At 38.3% G+C, this 23,171-nt stretch overlaps 2 protein-coding genes across 10 annotated transcripts in view; both read right to left on the bottom strand.

The window, feature by feature from the left end:
• The window catches only part of pofut1 (protein O-fucosyltransferase 1), a 328,122-nt gene that overhangs the window by 162,904 nt on the left and 142,047 nt on the right, over positions 1–23,171 (bottom strand). The window lies entirely within an intron of this gene.
• gata5 (GATA binding protein 5) overlaps positions 1–23,171 on the bottom strand; it is a 130,510-nt gene that overhangs the window by 32,239 nt on the left and 75,100 nt on the right. For 5 of the 9 annotated variants that reach the window (XM_079587806.1, XM_079587807.1, XM_079587805.1 and 2 more), the window contains 2 exons: positions 15,738–15,935; positions 15,547–15,652 (listed from right to left, as the gene is read on the bottom strand). The exons of the other annotated variants lie outside the window; for them this stretch is intronic. The gene's annotated coding sequence lies outside the window, so the exon portion shown is untranslated. The remainder of the gene's footprint in view (positions 1–15,546; positions 15,653–15,737; positions 15,936–23,171) is intronic. 9 annotated transcript variants of the gene reach the window in all.

Here is a 23,171-nt window from a genome sequence, read left to right as displayed (position 1 = left end):
GCTTTCCACACAATCGGGAAGCATATAATACAAGAACAGGAGATTTTGCACTAGAATGAACGTGGACACGACCGTCCCGTCACCAAGAACTGCAGGAAGTGAGATAAAGAGGGTGGAACTCAAAAGATGTTATTAACTTGGCAGTAAATGAAATGAAAGGAAATGGGAAAATAAGGAGAAATAGTTTCAGTGGGAAGAGGGTGATGGTGTGGAGGATCATGGGAAAGAGGAGGATGGAAAGAGTGCTGACTCCGGTCTCCTCTCTCTCTGCCTCTTTCTTAATTACTGCATTGATTGCTAAAGCTTAAGGCTGAAGACCTGTCGTAGAGAGAGAGAGAGAGAGAGAGAGAGAGAGAGAGAGGTAGGGAGGTGGATATGGGTTGATCGGAGGGTGAGCAAATGTATGTCAGTCCCATCATGCAACTCGCTGCCTTCATCTGAGCGTCTGTCCTGGGCCTTTCTTTCCCTGTGATTTCTAGAGGTTAATGTCCTGCCATTTTTACAGAATAAATAAACTCCTTCTGCACCATTAAACAATTACAATCAATACGTATCAACAAGGAACCTAATTAGTTTTAAGAGACAAGCAATTAAATATTAGTGCCCTCTATAAACAAATTTACCGTCCTAATTCAATAGCACTAAATATCAAAGGCGATACACGTTCAGAAACTTTCACTGTTCAAAACTGATTCGCTCCAGCACACACATATTACAGTTCCAAAGCTGCAACATAGGCACATTGGAAAAACTTACCTCTACATTTTTATATATTTTTATTTACCAATTCCAAAAATGTAATATATCCAACTATCCATACAAGTCAGCTGTTTTCAGTTTATAATTTTTTCACTGCAGATAATAAGTTACATTACTTTGACATCAAAATACTTTTACCATAGTGCATTATTTGTAATATATTTTTATATTTACATCACATAATCCTCTCCATTTTATGGCTTTTTTGATGTAGTAAACTTGCTCTGCCCACCTGGTAGCCAGGGCACATGTCCCACGAAACACGATAAAAGTACTCAAATAATTGTAGAAATGGCATGTTTTTTTCATCTTATGTTTTCTTTTGTTAACATTATCGTTTAGGGTTAGGGTGTAGGTGCCGGTACGTTATTTTCAAACATTGACGGTCGAAATGCCGCCAAATGTACAACAACCAGCGTATTCGTTGCCAGATTTACACTAATCTGTTACGCTTTAGCTCCACTCACTCGATATTTCACTTAGAAAGTGTTGCTAAATCTGTAAGAAGCAATGTAATATCATAGAAATTTGGCCACAGGCACATTTTCCCAATGAGCTTGGGTCGGGAAATAATTTATTAAAAGCTATCCTTGATAATAAATACACCTATTTTCCATTTACTTAAGGGAATTTAAATGAGCGTTGTGGTAGGTCATTAATTAGATGGTCCCTTTGGGTAGAGGATCAGGTTTGACAGTTTGACCTCTGACCTGTTCAATAGCCACCTGAATGATTATACATCGAGCTCCCTAATGTTATTCTCTGCGGATTTCTAAAAGCACAATCAATTCCGGGATGTCCAAAATGCACAAACTCAAACATACGGTGCACTTTAACCTATAATTGTAATATTTTTATCTGAAGGCGAAACTGAAACACTCCCTGGGAAGTGAAATCTTTAAGGCTCAGTAAAACTACAAAAGGCTTGTCAGTAACGCAACTAAAATACCACTGCATGCTGAACTAAAACAAACACTTGACATTTGACTGTAAGACAAAGTGCCGTACAGCTCTGAGAACTGAAAGTCAATAACTCATGCTCCAATGAGTTCATCTTACAGGCTGCTTTAGTATTCAATTGGGCTAACCCTGACATTTGGGTTGCCCTACAGTCCCCTCCCTGTGTGGGTCTTATATTCTCTCTCATGAAGAGAATGCCTGACATGCTCCATCAAACAGACATAAATTTAGCGTGTTCCCCAAATAAACCGCCGGCTACAGACCCTCTGAGGTGTGTACTTTGTATTAAAGGTGAAGTTTTTCAGTGTTAAACTATTGCATATTAAAGCTTAATATACAGAGACAAGTAAGTCGTTTGTAGACTGATTCCCCAGAAAAGTGACTTTTTTGTTTGAAAATCCGACCAACAACAGCTTAACCAATAGAGCGAGTTTAGGGCGGGGCTTCCCTCTGCACACCCAGAAAGGGGGGTGTTTCTGACCATTGAATGTATATAGAGTGCAACAGTGCCCACCTACCAATTAAAAAAGGAGAAAGATAAAACAACTCATTTAAAAATGTTGACATATTAACAATATATTTTAAGTTTATTGCAAATATGTATACAAGTATTTTGAGAGCTCAAGAAGACCGACTTGATTAAGTAATTTGCCGTGCTTTATTGAAGTGGGCGGAGCCAAAGAAAAGCTAATGCTCTTTTGGCGACTGATTGGTGGAATTTTTGTACAGCATCATGGGTAATGTAGTTTTTCTGCTGTTAAACAATTCTTTTCAAAATAAGTTGAAATAATGCAGGCTGATGGTTTCAACAGAAGCAGATACCATCGATTAACAATCTCACAGCTTATAATAGAGTTGTCTGTTTATAAGTTGAATCGTTATATCGTTGAAAATCTATTTCCCCGTGGAGTTTTTACTTCTAGGACCCAACTTTTGCCCACTTTTACAGGTGTTTGTGATAAATAGATACAGGTTTTTAAAATATAATTTAGCAGAAACCTGCCTGGCTATATTTAAATTAGCATTTCAGGTAACAATGTTTTGATTGAACAGATTTTAATTATACAGTGGGGAGAACAAGTATTTGATACACTGCCGATTTTGCAGGTTTTCCCACTTACAAAGCATGTAGATCTGTAATTTTTTATCATAGGTACAATTCAACTGTGAGAGACGGAATCTAAAACAAAAATCCAGAAAATCACATTGTATGATTTTTAAACAACGCAGTTACACAACTAGGCTAGGCTACTAGTTGACTCGAAACTTAAAAGACGCCGTTTTATCGTGAGTCTCTGTGACAAATCTGCCCGGGATTGGCCCAAAATGTCCGGGATTCGGCTTTTCGCGCTCTACAGTCGCCATTCATTATGTTTACTGTGGCGAGCAGGACAAGGCTGACGGCCGCAGGAGAATGATGCGAGGCCGGTGGCGTGATTACAGATGAGCGGCACCTGTGAGACGCACGGTCTCATAGGCTATCTCTCAGGGAGGAGCGGGAATTTTCTTAGCAATGTTAAAATGCACATCGACCGGTCACTTGTTTAGCGTTCATGTAAACACTACATTCAGATTCACCAATCGGAATGAATCCAGTTAGATTGAAACAAAAGGTGTGCATGTAAACAATGAATGTCAACGGTAGAAAGCAAAAGCCAAATTTCGGACTTTTTGGACGATCTCGACGGCCGGACATGTCCGGGAAAAAGGATGTATGGTAACCTACTCAGCTTTCTCCACAGAGCAAGAGTCTGTTAGCTTAGCTTAAAAAAAAGATGGCTGACACTATTTGTACATTCTGTGAGTGAGATCCCACCCACTATGGCCGGGTTTAAAACATGCGGAACAAGCTCCTTCTACTGGCTGTAGTTTTCAGCCTCTGGCCAGGAAAGCCTCCGATGATGCAAAATGAAAATTTTTGCGTCATCTGAGGATTTTTTCCAGACAAAAAATACATAAATCTCTCGTCTCAGGAGGACATGAGGCAGGGAAGCACAGTCATTAGAAAATACTACCGGGTTTCTACTGATACAAAGCTTAATGCTAATCTGTAAAGTATCCCCTTAATGTTTTTGTAGAAACCATAAGAGATTTTTTCAGGACTCATTGATGAATAGAACATTTAAAAGAACAATTTTATTAAAAACAAATATTTCATACCATTATGTCCTTACTGTCACTTTTGATCAATTTAACACATTGCTGTTTCTTTCACAAGAAAAAAAAAATCTTACTGATCACAGATTTGAACAGTAGTGTAACTTGACAATTTGTTACAATAAGTAACAGCCATAGGCTGAACTGATTATTCAATAGAGCAGGACAATGAGTGTGAATGTATAAATGTACATGGGGACAGAGAGCAAAGAGAGAGAGAGAGCACATGGGACTGAGTGACCTGGAAATCTCAAACAGGACTCGCAGGTAAGACTGCAGACTCACACGCAAATGTCAGCCAATAGGAAGGAGACGGCGGTTAGGAGAGAGAGAAAAAGAAAGTGATGCATTGTGCCTGCTTGTTTTTTGTTAAACGATTCAAGGGGCCAGTTGCCCCTAAGATAGCCACTAAGTTAAGACCGTCTTAGAATAGAATATAACCTTTTTCTACCTTTTTATGTAACCGACTTAAAGTTATGATCAGTCTTTTTGGCGAAAAACATTAGATGACTTAACTTGTAAGACTAGCAGTTTATGCAACCAGCCACAGGAGATCGGACACAACACAGTGTATTTCTACTATCGGTTTATTAGTTAGTATATATTTAGGAAATAGTTGACCGGTGAAACTTCTATTTATAAACAATCAGACAGGACAGGGAAACGATAATAGAACCGCTAGGCCACAGCTCTGTAAAACAATTCTGTCAACAATTCGATCTCGTATTCCTTTCCTTTTGAAAATAATTTCTCTATATTTTTAAATACTTTTCTGTAGTTAAGCTTTCATAATCAAATATCATCACAGATAGTCCTTCACTTCTCTGCACCATCTTTTTACACACACAAATACCCTTAAAAAACAAAAAAAACAAAAAACACTGCCATAAATAAAGCTAAGCTGCAACCTAATGAGAAAGCGAGAGAGAATGAGAGGAAATGAAAGTGTCTTTCCCCTCCCCCATCAAATGAATGCTAGCTGGTGTCCAGTATTTAGCTCTCCTCTGGCCTGATGGGATGCAGTGGTAGATCCATTCTACATTAACTACAGTTCTGTACAGCAGATTTTGTCTCACTATAATTCCCAGTGATTTAATGCTGAGGACTCAATATGCTGAAGAATGGGGCTGCATTGACACAGAGTTAGTCAGTCCGTTTAGCATTAGCATGCAGTGTTTAGCATTATTTTTTATCATCTGCAAAAAATTGGACTGTCACACTTTCTACACGGCAAGCAAGAAATGCATCAAAACTACAACCCACCCTTTATAATCAGTGAAGCGGTCCACTCTGCAAGCATGCGGCTGCATCCTTCATTATAACTGGAATGATTTAGTTGCCGTGCGGTGCGCACTTGCAGCATAAGCAGTGTAAAGGAGATTGTTTCACTAACTGTAGGTTGGCTAATTAAGTCATGTAACTCCAAGAGAAAGTGAACTCCATGATTTTATTTATTAAATCACATTCAAGTGACATCAATCGATTTATAATTGAGAATCAATACAAACAACCACATTGGTGGCTAAATAAATAAATAAATGAACCAAAATAACTGCATTTGAGATTTCAGCTCAGATGAGTGTGAATCTGGTTGATACTGCTGCTGTCCTTAATTGCAACACTGCAGCAGGTCACGCTGTGCCGTATGTAGACCACAGGGGCCTCAGCGGGGCCACAGGCTGGATTTAGACGCTTCCCCAGCTGGAGGGTTCCCTGGTCAGGCAACGCTTGGATTCACTGGCAGGCATGCCCTGCAACATTCCTCAAGGGCCTAGTTTGGCCATGTTAAGAGCGACCTTGAAATGCGACACGGAACAATAAACTATAAAATGGCATCCAAGCGTGTGTAGCAAAGGAGGGACGGAGGGAGGGGAAATTGGGTGACACCTGTCATTCTGCGTTTGTTTTATAGATGTCAGTGGGCAGTTGGTTCGCTAGGTTTCTACTGGGTTTTTTTCCCTACACCCCCCTCATTCTCCCTCTTTGGTTGGAGTTTGGCAGACTCAGCAGAACAGGAGTAATGCTTCAGGCACTGACCTTCAGGGGCGAGAGAGGGAGGCGGGGCCAGACAGAAGGGTAAGAGAGAGAGATAGAGATAGATAGAGATGCCATTGGCAGCTGCAAGGAAATGCTTTACACGAATGCTAGGGCACAGGCCACAGAGGTTCAACAACAGATTATGTGATCTACTGCTGCCCTCACCTATTTTACTTGATTTTTTTCTCTCTCTCTCATTCTTTCTCTTTAACCTCTGCCTGTACTTCTATGACCCCATGAAAAAAAAAAAAGATCTGTATAAATAAACCAAGGACAACACACAAAAAAATATGATGGAAATGTACGTACTTGAATGAGGGACCAAGGGCACAATGACACAATCATACAGATTTCTGTCTTTACAAAGACATTAAATGACAATATTGACAAGGAATCTAAATTGTGCTCTAGTTACATAAATGCATATACTTATTTTGAGTTGGTATCATGAGGGATTTACAGAATATGGATTATTGGGGAAATGAAACAAACAGACTTAATTTGTAAATAAAATATTACCAGGGACTTTGCCCATGGGTAACTAATTACCAACAATAACAGTCATAAGGCATTAAACTAATCAATACACATATACTCACTAATTTCCACAGATATCTAAAATTGATATTCATTTATTCATTTTTTCAGACGTTTTTGTTCTAAAGTAGAAAAGTACTAGCAATTTATCATACAAGAGTCACCAATATCAGCAGTGCTGCAATATCATAAACCATAAACTAAAAAGCTGAAGAAGTTCAAATAAATAAAACAAAATAATAAAAAAAGGAAACGCACAGGAAAGAAGGGAAAAAAAAGGTTTCCAGGATAGGCTATTCAAAACCGGAAACTGGGCAAACTGTGAAAGAGCTTAATTCAATTATTTACAATGGTGGGAAAAACAACAACGATAAACAGATATTGATTAATCAGGGTTTTTGTATTTATAAATACTAAAACAGTATTTTACATATTTACATACATACATACATAAAGATATTGTATCAATAAATATGTGTATATTTTGATATACATTGATATCGACCAAAATTGTAAGAATATTGTGATGAAATATTTTGCTTATATCCAACCCAAACTCACATAAAAGCGCAAGTATGAGGTTTCAAATTTCGTACAAAATGATTCATAGGAAAACATATGATTTATAATAATAAAAAAGAAAGAAAGGTCCACCCCTAAACATACCCCTCAATGGGGTGGGAGCAGATGTTACAAAAACATACAAATTAATTCATATGATTGTCATCACACGCAAGGTAAAAGTCGGGTGAACATGATTTCACCAAGTACAACATGTTCCTGGATCAACATCTTTGCTGATTCTGGAACAACATTCCAAGAATCCACCAATCAGATTTAAGGAACAAGTTTACAGTTTATGTCAAGTTTAGGCTTACAACCAGGATTAGGTGCTTCTAACAGTGTTATTCATGAATTCCCTCTGATTTTAGGGATAAACTTATGGGTAGGGTTAGGTTTAGAGGCAGGGATATGGTTGGGACTAAATTTTTCAGACAGGAATTCTGTTCCAGGATCAACAAAATATGTAGATCCAGGATCATGTCTGTCTTGGCAAAATCACAGTGACCCAAAAGTCAACAGCTGTCAGAGAGGTGGTGGAAGGCCAGATGTGAATGCTGTGAACAGTCTACAGGTGTCTGAAGCGCTTACGGTCTTGTTTAGTTAGTAGACCAGAAGACGAGCGAGTACGAGGCATTTTTTTGGCCTTCGTTGAGGGGTCTGAGGAAAGTAAGTGTGTGTATAGAAGGGAGGGAGTTGGAGGTGATAAATCTCCTACAGGAACAAGCATGTAAGAAGCTGCCATGTTTTATGAAACGCAGTCATAAGCAACACTAAGTGAAATGCATTAAAGTGGCTTGAGTTTGCCACTGCAGCCATTAATAAGCAGAAATACATGCATGGCTAATTTATTAAGGCTCCATGCCTGACATTCATTATGAGCCTCAGCGCTCTCTCTGGGCATATAAAAAGAGAGAGAGATTAAAAAATGAAAGCAAGCATTTGGAATGGGAGAAATTTGGCAGAGGGACATGAGAGGGTGTCAGCGATCTCGTCTGATTCACGCACGGTTATGGTGGAACTTAAATCAATGCGAGACCCCCGAAAAGACAAATTGGACGGTGGCCAAATTACAGATAGCGTGCTCTTAAAAATGTGGAAGTTTTTAGGTGCTTAAACATAAATTAGCACTGATGGGTGGGAAAGGGAGAGGGAAAGCTGGGGCAAAATTAGCTGACAGAACAAAAGTTGAAAAGTGTAACAGATCAGGGGTCAGAGAGCACACGGTTTGCTTGACTGATTGTCAGTCTCATTATTACAGTTTCATTTGGGAAGATGGAATTGGAAACTCCCCGAACCCATTTGATGTCTAAAGTGGAGTTATGAAAGGTGCTTCAGTTAGGATAAATGACTGATTTATCGAAATAAATTTGAGCCAATAAGAAAATCTTTTATTTTTTATTTCCTATTGCACTATGCATCTTCGTGCTGAAACCGTGTTAATATCACTCAGCTGAAACCGTATTCAAGGGCTTTCCTCAGTCTACGCAATGAAGCAGATCTGTTCAAAGCTTAAAAAATAGCCAGACTAAACTGCTGACAGCTGAACAGATAGCATCACGTCACAGGCCACACACACACACACACACACACACACACACACACACACACACACACACACACACACACACACACACACACACACACACACACACACACACACACACACACACACACACACACAACATTAAACCTTGGTTGAGGGGAATATTTCCACTCACACAAATTTGTATTTTGTAATATGCTAACACACACATTTTAAAGCAGAAGTTGCCGCTTTTATTTTTTTTAAAGCAGTTTCCAACCAGCTCCAGCACTATCTCGAAAAACATTAACTGTATATTCTTTGTTTTATGTCACAGTTTCTGACTAATGGAGAAAAACTTTTAAAAATGTATCTTCATTGAAAAACAAATGAATATACAAACTGCATGTGCTTTCTTAAATAAAAAAAAACTCTTTGTACAAAACTAAGTCCCCCTGTGGTGAAAATCAAGCCTTTAATGTTGTTTATATGTCTATGTGGTGTTTTTATGCTTTCAGACAAACCATGTGCAAATTCATAAGTCAACACCATTGCTGAGTATTTTCTCATTAAAACGGCAGTGAACCAAAGACAACCAAAGTCTCAAAAACACGGTTTGAAATCGCTGGTGTTTCTGAGGTCACAAACTACCTTGTAACCAATCACGACAATGTGTGATAGTTGACGAGTGTATCTCTGAGCTGGAGTGAGTGAGTGGAGGCGGGGCTAATTTGCATATTCATAGAACCGCAAATACTTAATGAGGTAAGGATGTAGAGTTACATTTAAGCTACTTTCAGGCATGAATAATTTTTTTCAAGGAAAAAACATTTAAATATGTAATTTTTTTTAAGAGTACATTTTTTTATACAATTATTAACTACAGGGGGAATTGATCAAAGATTTTTAAGGGATAAAATGATTGACTACAGGGGGAGAAAAAAAACTCACTAGGCTTAAATTGTTAATTTCTATATAGCTAAAATACATAATGCAGCATTTCAATGCTGTTAAAATATAAAGCTAAATAATGGTTATGCTTAATGTTAAGACTTTTTGGAGACAAAGTACAAAAACAAAACTTTTGTTCAGGAAAAATGCAGGAAAAAAAAAGAAACTGCACAAAGGCTTTCTTGTATTACCATCACACCACGTTTAAAAGAGCAGTACCAAATTTCAAACTTCACAAACTACACCACTTTAGTTTGGTTAAACTAAACCAAAGGTTAAATACATTTTACAGGTTAAGATATACAGATGTAGTCAATTAACAAAATAATTCCAGAAATTCATCTCTCAGTTTGTAAATATAATGTAAAATCATGTTTATAATAATGCCCTTACAGTAATGTTTTGAGTCCGATGATGGGGACTCAAAACCCTCGGGGACTACGGCTCGCGCCGTAACAGTTTGACTGAGGGAGGGAGGGGGGTTGCCCTGGAGGTGGACGAGCAGCTGGCGAAGAGCTGAAAACAGGCAGGGATGCTGGACGGAAAAAAACCAGGGTGGAGTAGATGGTGGGAGGAGCCAAGGAGGAGCTGGATTAGTTGCTTCTATTGCTCTCCTCATTTATAAGTCGTTTTTGATAAAAGCGTCTGCTAAATGACTAAATATAAAATGTAGCTGACGATGGAAGAACCCCTGGAGGAAGGATCCATGGTGGAGCAGACGGTGAGAGAAGCCATTGAGGAGTGGATGATGAAGGGATTCATGGAGGAGTCCAGAGCGACCAAGGAGACGGCCAGGAAGGAGGTGACCCATGGCGAAAGTGATGTAGGGATGAGCTAAGGTGGACACTTGAGGCCAACCGCGCGTGTGGAGAGACCCAGGCGGATACTGGACCGAGAGATCTGGTGACCAAGGTGGAGTCACGGCGACGAGTGGCAGAGATGGAGCCAGGGTGCCAGAGGACTGCAGCAACAATAACGTGAGTGAGGCCTGAGGTGCAACTTGAGGGAAGGAGGATCCCGACAGAGCCGCAGAGGTGGAGGAATGAGGCGCAGCCGACAGGTCGGAAGTCTATGGCTATAGTTGAGTGATGACAGACCAACGAGGAGCTGGCTTCAGTGGAGCAAGCAGGAGAGGAAGGTTGGGTGCAGAAACAGACTTGGTGATGGACAGGGATGGTGGCGACTAAGACAACATTGTGCTGGACGGAATTCTAACGGCAGAAGATGTTCGTGGTAAACAAAGTAAACAAAAATCGAAACCGTGTAGAACACAACAATACCACACAATGAACTGATGAAACTGAAGGGCTTAAATACACAGGGGGATGAAGCATGGGTTTTAAAACCCGCAAAATCAGGATTCCACTGCCTTCACACCTTTACACCTTGGTTTCACACCAAGAACGATAACTATAAAGATAACTATATTAGTGTCCACACCAGTGGATGATATCACTCTGTTTATTTTAAGAGCGTGACTGTCTGTCACTTTAAATGCCCAAGCTTGTTACAGCAAGATTGATTCTGATTGGCTGTCAATGTTTTTATTGTTCATCAGCTGGATAAAATCATTCTAAAGGTGATTCCAACTATATCGTTTCTCTGTGCCGTTATTGTTATAGCTGAAGTGTGAATTCTTCTATTCTTTAATATTAAGAAAGATTTTCAGAACTATATCTTTATCGTTAACGTCCATTGCAAACACTATTTCATACTTTTTTTACAAAATAAGGCAGAAATCTGGATCCACTATTACATGTAAAACCACAACAGCTCATACTCTAAAACAATCCCATAACCCCATTGCGCTGAAGCATAATACATCCGAGCTCCAGTCAGATGGGTTATCACTGCACAGTTCAGGGTTACAATCAGGTAATGCATTATAAATCTGCTACATCAAATTCTATTGAAATTTTTAAGGTTCCAAAGTGGCAGAGAGCAGCTCTGAAGCAGTGAAGAACATGCATAAAAGCCGTCTATAAAACACCAGTGTGTGAACTTTAAAGCTGAGTTGATATGCCAGTCTCATAAATTTGGACCACATGACATTTCTAAGCGAAGGAAAAAAAAATTCCCATCCGTTCTTTGTACTCACTTGCCAAAGCGTGCTATCGATATTGGTGAACCCAACAAGAGCACAATATGAGGAAGAGGCTTTAATGACTAGAGTCTCTGCCGTCATTTATCTTTTAAAAAATAAAAATAATATGGTTGAGTGTTTTACAACCAACTATGTAAGTAAATGAGAGCGAGAGACATATCTCTACAGGAAACTTTAGCTGTGTTGCTCCACTGTAAGTTGAAGCAGTGAAAGACTGGCCATAGGGAGCACTTGAAACCCAATTTAGATATTAAAGAAAATATAAAAAATAACATAGTATTTTAAGTCACAGTATATACTATGTGCTAGTGTATAGGCAACATAGGCTACATTCACTAGGGAGCAGGTAAGTTAAGCAGCTCAGTGTTGGGGAGTGGCTAACTAAAAATATAAATGCTTCTAGTAGCCAATATCTACAAACTACAGTGTATTTTTTCAAAAAAGGTTAGCATTTTCACTACTTTTTAAAAATATGAAAAGCAAAGCTTATATTTTGGCAAAATCTAATTTTAAAGGCACACTATGCAAGATTTGTACCTTAATATAACAGCTTTGAAGTCATTTCAATGGTAAACGAAATTCGTAGTAGGGCCGAATCATCCTGTTAGCAAAGCAGGTAAAAACCAAAAGCAGCAATGCAGGTTTGAGAGGTGGCGCCCCGCCAAATCTCACGAGAATCAGGATGTGCTTTACGACGTCACATACATCAACAACATATAAAGCAGCCTCTATGGAAGACACTAGCACGCATTTCGTGAATTTCGTGACGTCATGGTAGAGTCGAAGAAGAAAACAAAGAAACTCCAAAGAAACAGGTCCATCAACTGTTTGGTTACCCATTCTTAAAGATATTTGTGTTCAGCAGAAGAGAGAAATTCATACAGGTTTGGAACAACTTGGGGGTAAGTTAATAATAGTATTGTATATAGGTAGACTGGCATCGTATAAAGGTATATTGGAATGACAAAGTGTAAGAATAGTACAAAAAATTCTGATTACTCTCAATGGGAAAACTTGATATAGATTGAACATACTCTTGGAAACATCTTCTGTTTGACATGACCCATTTTATGCGAGTACAATTTAGCTGTAATTTTCAGACAAATGAAGTGGCCCGTTCTTATACAATCCAGTACTGTAGATTTGCTTGCCGATGATGTCACAGGCCTCTGAGCTCTATTAAACAGAGTTTCCCCCCATGGAGAGAGATTCCCACCTCATTATATAGCTCAGTGTCTCCTCATGGACAAATGCTTCCACATTAAAAACATCTATCAGTATTCCGCATCCTGCTTGAACAAGAAACTTACATAAAATGACATTTTCATTGTTCCCAGTGGGATGCTGTGGTTACCCGTGCAAGACACACACTCACACTCTCATAAGCAAAGCTGCTGCTCATCAGCAATTCACACCAAACTCATTTTCTTCAGCACATCTCATTTCATGTCATGCTCCAGGACCAGGCACTGGCAGCAGGGTGAGGTGGTAAAAAATTACTCAAAAAGAGAGACAAGAAAATAGACAATGGAGCCCTGGCCTCAGTTTTCTTACATTTGTCTAAAATACAAATACACCAGATCACATAGTATATAAAGCCCATGAAAAGCAATTTTTACAAACCCCATCCAAAACACACTCATATGTGTTTTGAAATCATATTCAAATGTAATGTTTGGAAATGGGTTTTAGTCTGACTAGTCAAATCGAATTTCAAGTAGTTTTTTCATTGTTGGGTAAGCAATGGGTATATAATGGAATTCACAAGAGCTCTAGTGTCGTCAAGCAAGCACCCATACATTAAATCGTAAACTATGAAAATCCAGCTCTAAAAAAATGCTTTAAAATTATGATGCCGTAAACATAGCTAAATACACAAAGGAAATGTAATATTTATTGTGTAAAACTTATAAATTTAAACTTAAAAAGACTTTCCCACAGTTGCGCCATTATTTCCACCAAAGTTTTTTTTTCTTTAAAAAGTGTAAAAACAAACAAAAATCAAAACAAATATCACTTGTGAACAGAATACAGTATGTTTATTGCATTAAGTGCAGCTGTAATTTTGTCAAATTATGCATAAATATTAAAACCGTGTGTATGTAGGATGCATAAAATAATAGTTTGAAATTATATATTTTTTTTAGCTGTGGCTAATTTCATATCACATAATTTCATCACTCCATGTATTCCAGTCTCTTGGCTTTGTGTTAGTTATTACAGCAACCAATGTAGATATACTGAATATTGCAGGCTCGTTGAATTTTTTTTTGCCCGTGGTAACATTTCTCCAAAATTATATTACGTTGCTGCTTGCATGTTTCACGACACTTTCAAAGTGAACTGGCCAGTAAGTGATGCTAAAAGCGTTTTAAGTTTTATCCAAAACATAAGCGTGAATCTGGCAATTTTTAGTATGTTGGTTGTTGTACGTTTCGCTGAAGTTCAAAAATGAAATGTCTGGTGACAATCCTACTCTAAACTTAACCAATAGCTTTAACAAAATTGGGATAAAATGCACTCGATGAGGTAACCATACCATTTTATCTTGAGCTATTTTATCTTGACCCGATTGCTCCACATTGTGAATGCAATGCTGTACCAGGTGAGCTCCTGAGCAAGTTAAATTTAAAAAAGCCATACATGTGCACAGGCCAGTTGCATTGATATAGCCATTATGTTATGAGACTATCTTAAGAACTAGTATGACCAACTAGCATTTAATTAGGGGTCTTACTATTCATTATCAAATTAGGCCAATCTACATTTTTATGTAATTGTAGCAAGGTTTGTTATTCAGGAAAGGAGTTGGGAACCGTTCAAACACTAATATGAAGATAAACAAACCCAAAACTAAATTAAAGTGGCAGCCCCTCAGACGACTGCCGCACACACATTAACAAAACATAATGTAAATGTCCAGGCCTGGTCCTTCACTGTTGTCACTCCTCTTTTTATGTCTCCGTATCTCCTCCGTGAGAAATTTGAAGCCAGTGTGGTGCGCAGAAGACACTCATTATCAATCACGCCACCGGCCTTGCGCCGTTCTCATGGCTCTCGGCACCACCCTGCTTGCAACAGTTATGAACATCTTAAAGAATTAAGAAAATTGATGACTAACTTGTGAAACTAATCCTTGAAGTTTATGCAACCTGGCCATGATGATTACGTGAAGCAAATGTCAAAATTACAAATGACAAATCATGCACTATGGTAAACGTGTTTTGAGGTCTTAACAGTTTTGAGCAAGTGATCACGCAAAAATAAGTCCTTATTAATCAATAACCTGTCCCATAAAAATAATAATGTAAAAAAAGAATACAAGTTTTACAGATTTATTCCTATTTAATATTTTTTTTTTTTATATCCGATTTAATCAACAAACTGGAGTTAGGTGCAGTGTCACAAAACCCAAATTTCCATATTTCTGAGCAGATCAACTTTTATCAGAATTAATTGGAAATCCTGCCTTTTTGGCAGTTTCACGGCTGAGAATCACTATTGATTTTTGTTTTCTGACTCTCTCTAAATCTTTAGAGGGTTTTTTCACATTAAGTCCTGGGCAGTAGATTCAAATGCACCCAAAATATAATTAACCTCAGGGCCCATTCGGGCGCTCAGAGTGACAACTAATTCAATTAATAGTCAGATAATCGGCTGTTGTTAAGAGCATTAACTATGATTTCTGCAAGTGTCTGCTGCCAAAAACCCAGTGATAGATCCGAGTGAGAATGCAGCGAAATGATTTGACACACACAGGAATTCGTGTCAAAAAGAAAAAGAGGAGAAACTGAGAAGGGGGAGGGTGCTAGTGTAGTGGAAGTAGTTGTAGCAGTTCATCATCAGTGTCTAGAGGAGGAAAGCAAAGGAGGAACACGGCGTAACTGAAAGACAAAGAGGCGTAAACAGCTGGCACGCTACTGCAGCGTCGCAATGCCAATGAAAAGAAACTTGCCTGCCAACATCCAAAATCAGGGCTAAAGAAAGACACCGCCAGAGGAGAGCCAAAGGATTCTGGGATCCTGGCGTAGTCAATAGGGCCAATCCTCAGGGACAACCTGCTAATTACAAAGTCAGACAAAAGTCAGGTGACCAACTCCTGCTTTTCTTTCACTCTTCCGCCAATTATCTTCCTTCTATCACTACCTTTTCCTGCTGAGTTTGTCCTGCTTTCTCTTGTTCCTCATACACTCTGGACGAGTTATCGACGGTTCTTGTCATTATTCATGTTTTCTTTAGTAAACAGCTTCTGGCACAGTTGTGTCATCATTTGGAGTCTGCTCGCTGAACCGGTTTGGTGCAGTGGCAGACGCGGAGGCCCGTCCTCAGGCAGATGCACTGCGACTGGAGAGATGAATGAAAACCACTTGGATTAATGAAGCAAATTCAGAACAGTGGAAGTTACTGACAGCTCCCCTAAACTTCTCACCCTGCCTCCTTTACCATGAGTAATAGTCTCACACAGTTGCTGATACTTAAGATTACTGCAGTAAATGCTGATTCACACACACACGTAGAGCAGTTCAATAAGGAATGCATCAACTATTATTGGTATTATTATAACAAAAAAATATTAATAATTTATTATATACAAATATCAATAAATACTTTACTTGCTTTACTTTCAAACGTTAAAATACCATTGGGAGACCTTAAAGTCGGCATGAAACAGAAATTAAGATCGTTGTTTCTTTCCAATTGTGACGTATACTGAGCAAAACAGCTTCTCAAATTAGATAAAAATGTAAGCTGGGACTTGTCCATCGGGATTGATTGGTTCATTGTCGTTTTTTAAATAGCTAGGATCTCATGCGAGTGACAGGTTGGCGGAAGGGAGAAATTACTGCAGTATATTTTTTAGTAAAAGTTGATGTTTTGGTTAAAGAAAGCAACATGCTAATGTTAAATGCTATGAAAATAAGTTGAGTCGGGTGTGTGGAATGCTATTTGTGCTATTTGTGTGGAGTTACTGCCTACAGTATGCCTATGAAGCAGCTCATTATGCTAACAAACAGAGTACAGCACTACAAAAGTGGCTATTATAGAACTGAAAGAGCTCTATATATTTAATATGGCACAGCGTATATGTGTGTTTGTGGGTGGGTGTGATCACTCCTGTCTGTATCTTCTCCACTGTCTGTTTACTGCATTGCAGGAGTTGCTCTTTGACTGTATTCAGTGGAAAGCGCACCAGGGAATTTCACGGAGACCTTTGTGTCGGTTCCTACTGGTGCGTGAGAAACATCATTGCTTGTTTTCTCCACTGTTATTTACAGACTCTGTTCATTGATAAATGACTTTAGAGAGGCTTGAACAGAAGTGACAACACTGAAACGCTAATTTGTCCTCATTCCTTGCCTTTCTTTCTCTCCCTTCCTGTTTGTCACTCTCTCGGATTTATCTTTCTCACTCAATGTGCCCCTGACTCCACTCTCTACAGCATTACGGTACCAACATGGTGTTTCTGAAACCATAGTTCCAACGTACATTCACAAATAGCATCGCAAACTTGTGAGGTTAGAACTACTGCAATATAATCTGATAATTAATTTGATGTCAAACCAATTAATTATCAGAATTATTACTCCACCACCTGCGTGACATCATTAACAACAGTTCTATATTATTAAAATGATGGAAGTGTGACAAAGTTTCTGCCGTTTCTGGAAATAGTTGTGACTAGCTAGTTGATTTCTCCAATGATACATCATACTATGATAGTTAAATGAACCATGGGTGGTTGCAAGGGTGTTGCTAGGTGGTACTAAGGTGTTCTGTGTGGTTGTTCGGTTTTTGCATTATAGTTATGTATGTGCTTTTAACATCTGTTATCCACCAAATTAAACATTGTAAGTCTCTTAGAAAGTCTCTAAAATCTCTTAGTCAATAAGCCACATGATTTGTATCATTGATGTCAGCAGCAGAAATGCCGTAAGAGGAGTAACGTGCCACATTTTAATACATTTTAGTAATTAAGAACAAATCCCTAACTCACACAAAGCACAACAACAACAGCCAGGCTTTCCTTCGTAAGCACCACTAATAAAAAGAATCTAATAAATTGAGAGTCATTAAGCGTGTTGAACAGGAGAGAATGCCGTGGTGCAGTACTGCATGTCAGGGTTAGGGTGGGGACTCGGGACTGCTGCTGGATGGTGAGAGATGTTAGCTGTGGTGCTGCTGAAGAGGATGCGAAGACTCTATAGAGGAAATGCTTTGGAGGTAGAGGGTGAACGAGCAAGTACCACGGCAATGTCTTATATTGTGCATTTAGTACTAAAAAGGTAATGTGCAGCAAGGCATAACATTTACCTCATCCACTTAAAGATCAAAGTACACTTCTGTTTTTATGTGTAGGCTAGAATATGGTCATAGTGTACATGGCGTAAATGTCATCCTCAGCATAATACACGCGTACAATCTGATTTTTTTAACCGCACGTAAGCTGTATTCTCAGTTTGCACATGCCTTTTTTTTTGCACAAATAAGTTTGTCTAAAAGGTAGTGAAACTGGCCAGGTGCTTTACAATTTAAGAACATTTTAGGGTTACTTCTGCATGTGCATTTGTTCTTTTTGTTCCATCTTGTCAATCGCTTGATTTCTATTTCTGTTGTGTTGCACCGGATAGCCCCTCCAAATTTGAAAATGCTCCACATTAAAATTAAATTGAGATGACAACTGTATGGAAAACCTACAAACCGAACCTAAACCTAACCATAAGGTTCAGCTCCATACCCTAACCCTAAACCTAACCAAGATGGGGACCAAGGCCTGCTTACACCAAGACAAAAAAAATTATTTGGTGTGAAAATGTTGCACAATAAACATTTTCAGATCAGATCGAAACGAGGATTTGGATGCTTTCAATGCTTTTTTCTTTTCCATCGCACTCAAATAAAACTGGCTAACTGATAAGATTTGCTCTTTTGGTTGCATGCCCAGAGCCGCTGCTGTTACATAAAACCATGACTTGGTGCTCACAAATTACTATTTTGCTAACTGACCGTGAATATCAGTGGAAGAATCAGGAACCAGCTCTCTTGTCTCTGTACTCTTGTATTTAGTGTTGTTTGATAAAAAAACCACAGTGAATACAAAAATCTGAACGGCTGTTTGAAAACATGTAAATACCATTCAACCTCCTTTCTTCTCTGTGACAAGCAGGTGTAAAAAAATAAAATTTAGTAAATGGTTTGTGTCCCAGAAAAACCAAGGTATTTCTGTTTTTCTGAAAGTGCCACTTACAGTCAGAGAGTGAATCAGCGTATTCATTCAGCCCACTGGTTCAGCCACATTGGTCTGAACAGACAAATCGAATGCGAAAATCGGACCAAATATCTGTCAAACATTCATGTTGGTGTGAGCAGGCCTTAAAATTCATATGGTTTTCTTCAAAACCTCAACAGTTTTGTGTTCAGTTTAGTCACTGAAGTTGAGGATTGAAGACATTAACATTCTGGTGTGCAGGAGAGTCTCTGAAGGTCTGGTATCAGTCAAGCTGCCCTTTTCAAGCCTGAATGACCGGGCAGTGGCAGAGGAGGTCCCACGAGAGAGCGGGAGGGACACCCACACACTTTCCTGCGACAGCCCGCAGAAGAGGAAGAGTCAATTTAACAGCAATCATCCCCCTTGATCACAGCCCGTATGTAACCTGCCACCTCGGCAATGATTTTATCATCTTTTCTCCCTCACACGCTATCTCCGCTGTCTCTATTTTGCTTTGAAAGTCCCCCTTATCCACTGCAAAACCAGTGGAATAGAGATGCCTTTTATAGCTTAGCTGTTTCATCAAGTGTTTTATAATAGTTATACTTTAGTTTAAATTTAGCTGAACCCTCTATAATACTGAAGCCCGTTTAATTTGACATCTTACCCCAATACTATACTAAGTGTTAGGGGTTTATTAAACTCCTAACTGTTTTTCTTGGGCAATAAAAACAAATGTTAAACAGCTTTTTTTGAAAGCCAAGACTTTAAGGGATGTGCAAATACAGAAATATTCACAGTATGACAACTAGCCCCAGTCTCCCATATTTCTATAGGCTCACACATAGGAGCTATTTTGGTCCCCTGTGAAGTTTAGTAAACCCAGCTGGCCCCCTGGCCCATATCCTGTAGGTCTGTGGCAGTGTGAGGAGCGAGAGCTAAATCATAGGCTGACAGGGACCTTTCCTTTAATAGATGCCCCCTGTGTAACCAGCCCAGAAAAGGGAAGAGAACAGCAGCCATTGCTACGCACATAGATACAACCATATTCTTGTATCTAAAGACAGGTACAGGCTCATATGTGCATGCTTACCTGTATGCACGTTTGTGCCTAAAAGTGGTAACTGGGGCTAGTTGATATTTCTGAGGGTATTAGTTCATTTTTGAAAGCCAATTGCTGTAGAGACACAGCTAAAGGTCTCGAAAAATTACAATAAAATGTGCTACTGTTAATTGATACACAGAAATGATGCTGTGAGCATGTAAGATATGCTGCTGCATAAAGATACATGCATAAATCCAGGCAGGTCTAGTATCAGATCTAGGCAGGTGGAGCTGGGGGAGGTGGAGAGTATGAGAGGAACTAGCACACTGCAGGACTAGCTTGCAGCAAACAATAACCCCAAATATTTAAGTGTTGAGCAAGTGATCTCATTGGGTAAAGGATCAGCAGAGACCAACATGACTTGTGCCATGAAGTATACGGTATTATATTTTATATTAATGGGATTTTTATAAAATATTTAAATTATAAACTTAAACTATTAACAAAAAAAACAAAAAAACATTGCAATACCCACAGCAATTACAAGACCAGCAGGAAAGGAGACAGTAAAGTTTACACAAAAACACTTCATCCATGACTCCGACACTGAAATTAATATAAAACTTTACACACACACTCTCACAAATGATCTCTGGGTTCCCAGTACAGTCTCAAACAGAGAGAAGCAGCGATTTGTATTTTCCTTGATGTTCCTGCTGCTGGCAGTGGAGATAAACAGTTATATAGGCAGTATGTATAATTGTTATCATCTTGATATGCATTATAGTGCAGTTACCCGTATAGATTTGACTAATACTCTGGGCATGTTATGATGATTGAGAAGCATTTCAAGCCCACCCGATCTGCGTGTGAGATGAGTTAAACCACTTCTCAAAGAACAAAATTAAAGTGCCCTGGGACAGGCAGCTCTTTTTTATGTGCAAAGAAAGCTTTGACATTTGCATAGCACTGAATGTAAGTATGTGAGTGTGTGTAAAGGTCTAGGTGCATTTCAAATAGACAGGAACAGGTGATTGAGAAGTTACAGAAGTGCACACACAGACACACACATTGGTCCTCCTATCATTATGAGGACATTCCATAAGCTTAATGGTTTTTATACTGAGCTAATGACATTTTCTAGCCCCTAACCCTAACCATAAACCTACCCATCACAGAAAACTTTCTGCATTTTTAGCTTTTTAATAAAAAAATCATTTAATATGTTTATTTAGCGATTTTAATTTCAAGGACATCGTCATGTCCCCATAATGTAGGGGGCATGGCCTGAAACCTGAATACACTGCAGCTCCAGAGACCAGTCACATGACATAAAATGTGGATGATGGATGGCATCCAAGCCTTAAACTTCTTGGCAGGGCTGCACAACGAGTGGGAAAAAAATTCTAATTGTGATTTTTCTGATAAAAATTGCAATTATGATTTTTTTTAAAAAAAACGTTTGCAGTGCTTGATTGCAGGGCTGCACATTTAGTCAAACATTTCTGATTATATATCAATGAATATAAAACAATTATAAAAAATAACTATAACAAAAATATTTAAAAAAAGGAAATATTACTATTGTAGTATTTCACTACTAAATAAAAAAAATGGTATGTAAGAAAAATCTTATATTATTTCACAGTAAAACTGTAAAATTACATTGCTAATATTTATGGCTGTCTAAATTTCTCCAACGAGTTTAGAAGTTCTTCTCATTCTCACTCCCAAATGCACTTCTTGTATAGCAACATTTACTACAAACTGAGCCACTCTGAAAACACTGGATCATGAGCTGCTCACGAACACAGTGTTGTGCTTTACTCTGAAACACACACCGCATACATTTAGTTAAATTGCAGCTTTTACAATCAGTTAAATTTGGTTGAGAAGAACCTAGCAACACAGTTATAATCGCTGTGAAAAATACTATCTAAGCCTCCAGGATTGACTGGCATTATGGACGCAGAATGGAGTTTGGCAATTACACCTCTTGGATAAAATATCAAGGTCACAATAACTTGATAGTGTCCAAGTCAACAGATCATTTTTCATTTCCCGAACCGTGTCCCCACAGGGTCAAATGCATCTGAAGTCCATTTGTTACCCTTAAAGTGTTGGGGACTTGAGGGAGGGGTTTAAAAATGATGGAGATAATGTAAGAAGGGGTGAAAATAAGAAGAGCTGGACAGTGACATCCTGTCACTTCCTCTAATGGAGCGTCTCTCTCTCAGTGTTGTGCGGTTGGAGGAAAGGAAAGTGTGCATGTGGGACGGAAAATCCACATAAACTCAATGTTTTCTCACTGTCAATACACATTAGAGAAATAATCAAAACAAGAACAACACTGCTCCTCCGCTTTACGGACACAATAACATTCCATATTAAAAGATTTTTTTTTAAATCAATGGAGTTTTGCAGGGAATCATATCCAAATGGGTTTTGCAATTTATACAGGAGAGCTTAATTTCTTTTCATGAAGTGGACTTCTCCAATGCCAATCTAGAGGTGAGATGAGAGCTGCATTCAAAGATTTATTCACAATAGATTCGAGAAAAATATTAAATAAGTTATGAAACAGGACTGGTCTAAAAACACAAATTTTAAACAAATCGTAAATTAATAAAGTAGGCTATATTGACAATTGTGTTTAAAACCAGAAAAAAATGGCATTGGAGTAAGAATAATAAACTTAATTCAAGATACATTCACAGAAAATAAGTTCTGCAATTTTGTATTTGAAATGCATGCAGTAAATGTATATAGGCCTTGGTAAAGAGGAGATTACTGATGAACGGAAACCGTCCCAAAGTGAGTCGTTTAAACTAGGTAAATGATCTAGCTTGTTCAAAAGGATGTCAGGATTTGAATAATGTAACTGTGGATATTTATACATGATTTTTGTGCAAAGGAAATCTCTGGGTCATTCACCCGGAAAAAGAAAAAAAATGAATTTACATTTTATACATAGAAAATGTATTTTGCATTGTGATTTTGAAAAGTGGTTTTGAAGTATGATGCGATAAAATCTCATTCTCATTATATTGTAAAAAAAGTGGTTGATTATTTATGCATTTCAATTTATTTATTTTTATTACTGAAATACAGATGAGCATGATGTTGCTTCTATGGCTATTGTCATGTCAAAATCAGGGTAGAATATAAAAAAAAAGATAAAACAACTAAAACCTAAATTAGATTTTTAAGATTCAATATTTTGTTGTTGTTGTTGTTTTTCATTGAAATTAGGGCTGGGGAAATTACGCTGTAATCTTTGCAATTAATTTGAGATGTTTAACGCATTTTAAAAAAATAACGCAATTGA

The sequence above is a fragment of the Phoxinus phoxinus genome, assembly GCF_949152265.1.
Source record: "Phoxinus phoxinus genome assembly, chromosome: 18".
Lineage (NCBI taxonomy): Eukaryota > Metazoa > Chordata > Actinopteri > Cypriniformes > Leuciscidae > Phoxinus > Phoxinus phoxinus.
Note: the sequence above shows the minus strand (reverse complement) of the source record. Positions and strands in the feature narration are given on the sequence as shown.